Here is a 3351-nt window from a genome sequence, read left to right as displayed (position 1 = left end):
TAGCATCATACTTTCTTCACTTGCTAAACTGATCAGGTATCATTTAAAATTGAATGGAATAAACAAGCTATAAGTACTCAATGCTGCTTGTTTAGCTTGTTTGTTTTAAAGGTATAGCTACATAATGGGCTATCTGTGCTGTGTTCATCGAAGAAAATCGAAACCAAGATTTTGGCATTATTAGAGCTCAAGCTTACTTCTAATCCACTAAGCTTAGAACTGAGCAAATTGATGTTATTTCAATAACAGTAATGTCTTCAAATTTCCTTTATAGATGAATGAAATAGCATAAACTTGTCTTCTGCATAGCTATGGGTATATAGATAAGATTTTTTTTAAAACTTTAATAAATCCAAAATGATGATTGACACACACACACATAAAAAAGTGCTCTTCTGCAGAGCTTGGGATATGTATATAGCTCTTAATTAAATTTATGTAATGCGTGACAGTAACATACAAAAATGCCGCATGACACTGGTCCTAATCTTGGGGTATGAATGAAACTCTTAGTTAAGTTTTGGTAAACGTAAAATGATGCGTGACAAGTACATAGAAGAAATTGAACTGTCTGTCCTATTACCACTAAACTTTCTAAATAAATTTGCTTTAGCCTAACTCCGACTGAAAACTTCAGAGCTACACAATAAATGCAAAGGTCTAAGCATAGAAAACAATCCTGTGAAGAAGCAAAGAAATGTGATAATGTGAAAGCAAACATGTTTTAACTTGTTAACCCATGGATGATAATTCGATGACGAGGAACCCACTTTGAGACTAATAATGGCTGGAGATGGCTTAAATGGGTAATAACATATTTTTGTTTAAAAATATTTATCATTCACTACAGACACTACGAACTGGCCTAACTCATTTTGATGGTTTCGCTCAAAACGCGAAACAGGTTGACCCCCAAGTGGATGCACTAAACACTTTCAGTTTCATTCACCACATATGAAATTATTTATATGTTACATTCTTATCTTTCTTGAGCGTTTTAAAAACAATTATCAAGTTGGGTTTTTTGAATGTGGAAAGGGTGTTATATGGTATCAATAAATCACAAGTAGCAACTTCTGCAACTCTTGTGGACCCATTAACCGATTTTTAACGCTGGCTTTCTGTAAGACAGTGATCATGAAAAAGCGTACATTTTGTATGCTCGTGAAAAATGGCATAAATTGTGAACAACCCCTTACTGGCATAAATACAAACACTGAAAAATATAAAGTCTTACTGAAAAAGTTTAAAATATTTTCATTTATTTAGTTTTCAATCTAAAGTACTGATGTTTCTAAAATTTCTACTAATTCTTCCACATTTGAACAGTCAAACAATTGAAATGCTTCATAAGATTGTGTATGGGTACACTATACGGAAATATTAATAATTATGATGCTATAGTTTCTATAGTTCTCTCAAAGGGGCATAATTATTGTTGCTTCTCTCAATAAAACTTTTTTTCTTGTTTTGGAATATTTTTCCACCAAATTCTAATATTCAAAAACCAATTTTAAGAGGACCTTGGGGTAGCTGCCCCACTTATTTTTTACACCAGTGGTTCAAACTATGGATCATTTCCACCCGGATCTAAAATGTTTTAACCGCAATTCACTATTCATCGTTTATATATATCTAGAAGAAACCATTACGTACAGCCCAGCATTCTGTTAGTATGTCTGTTATGTTGTACACTTCATAGTATGTACGTGATACATTTCACGTCAGCTGTTAATTATATAATGTTGTATCCGAATATGATTTATCTGTTGCACATACAGTAAATCATTTCCATCTGGATATCATGAACAGCTACACGGTTCATCGTGTACAAATAATTATATAATGTTGTATCAGAATATGATTTATTTGTTGCACATACAGTAAATCATTTCCATCTGGATATCATGAACAGCTACATGGTTCATCGTGTATAAATAATTATATAATGTTGTATCAGAATATGATTTATCTGTTGCACATACAGTAAATCATTTACATCTGGATATCATAAATAGCTACATGGTTCATCATGTACTAATAATTCATACTACTTTTTTTAAAGCATAATCTGAAAAATGATGTGAGGGCTTGAATCTGAACAAGATGAATTTGAGTAGCAACAAATTGTCTATATAGCCTTCTAAAATCATACGATATACAACTGGATCCTTGATAAGGGGATACATTCACCAGGTGGCAGCAGTATTTCATAGACTGAAAATTTTAATTTTACTAGGAAAAATGAAATTCTATTTTGCTATATGTAAAGTTTAAATGTGAGCTTCAAAAGTTCTATTACAAAAGCAGTTACATCTATTTACTTATATACGTAGCAGCATCCTAAAGAAATACAGATAAATTGAAACTGATAATATTTTTAAATCTTTTGCATTACCAGTCTGTGTGGATCTCATTTCAAGTGTGCCAGCCCACACCCTTCTTAAGCAAAATATTTAAGGAAATATTTTGCTCATTTTAATCTCTTAGTCTTCTCGTGTGCTACATTTCTCAATAATATGCAACTGACGCAGTCAGTGTTACATATTTAAAATAATTCAACTTGTCTTTTTGTTTTACATAATTATAAAAAAACCTAACCCTTGATGAAAACACTGATATTGTGTGAGCTATACTAGGACGGTTAGGGACAACACTTTCTTCTTTAGAATTTATTCACGTGCAAGTATGCATACAGCTTATTTCATAAAAATGATGGGACTGTGCTAATGGGTAATTGACAGATTACTTGGGCAAAAATGTACTACAAACTCTCATTTTTTTTTTTATATAATAACACAAGCATGACATTTTACAAACTAACTTAATGTGAGAAAAGAAAATGCCAATGGTTCTTTATTTGTATGTATGCATCACTAAACGTAAACAAACCGCACAGTAATCAAAGCAATTTGCTACATGCCCTTCCTTAATTTATACCGTCACATAAAGACTGGAAATTGGAAAATTCCGGCCAACCCTATAATATCCATTAACCAATTATATATTGTCTATGCAATTTATGAACAAAGGGAAATACACACACTAACCTACAGAGTCGTGTCTCACACGTGATTTTAACACAAACAAACTGAACACATCATTTACCCTAGGGATCTCAATGCCCCATAACTCACAAGATTTAAGTACAGTGTACTCCAATATATATTTTCTAGGGATACAAATAGAAATTTTCTTCAAGCTTAACATCATAACGTTTCAAACAATCTTTCTTGAAGTTCCTAAATTTGAAATCATGAACATACTATTTTAGATATAAAATTTTTTTAGATTTTAATTTATGCCATTACGTATCATATTTTTACAATTGTAAATTATTTACATTCCCTC

General features: G+C 31.6%; 1 protein-coding gene across 1 annotated transcript in view; it reads right to left on the bottom strand.

Moving 5' to 3' along the window:
- The window catches only part of LOC106457423 (N-alpha-acetyltransferase 15, NatA auxiliary subunit-like), a 77165-nt gene that overhangs the window by 10707 nt on the left and 63107 nt on the right, over window positions 1–3351 (bottom strand). The window lies entirely within an intron of this gene.

The sequence above is a fragment of the Limulus polyphemus genome, unplaced genomic scaffold, assembly GCF_000517525.1.
Source record: "Limulus polyphemus unplaced genomic scaffold, Limulus_polyphemus-2.1.2 Scaffold328, whole genome shotgun sequence".
Taxonomy (NCBI): Eukaryota; Metazoa; Arthropoda; class Merostomata; order Xiphosura; family Limulidae; genus Limulus; species Limulus polyphemus.
This window is presented reverse-complemented; position numbering and strand designations above follow the sequence as displayed.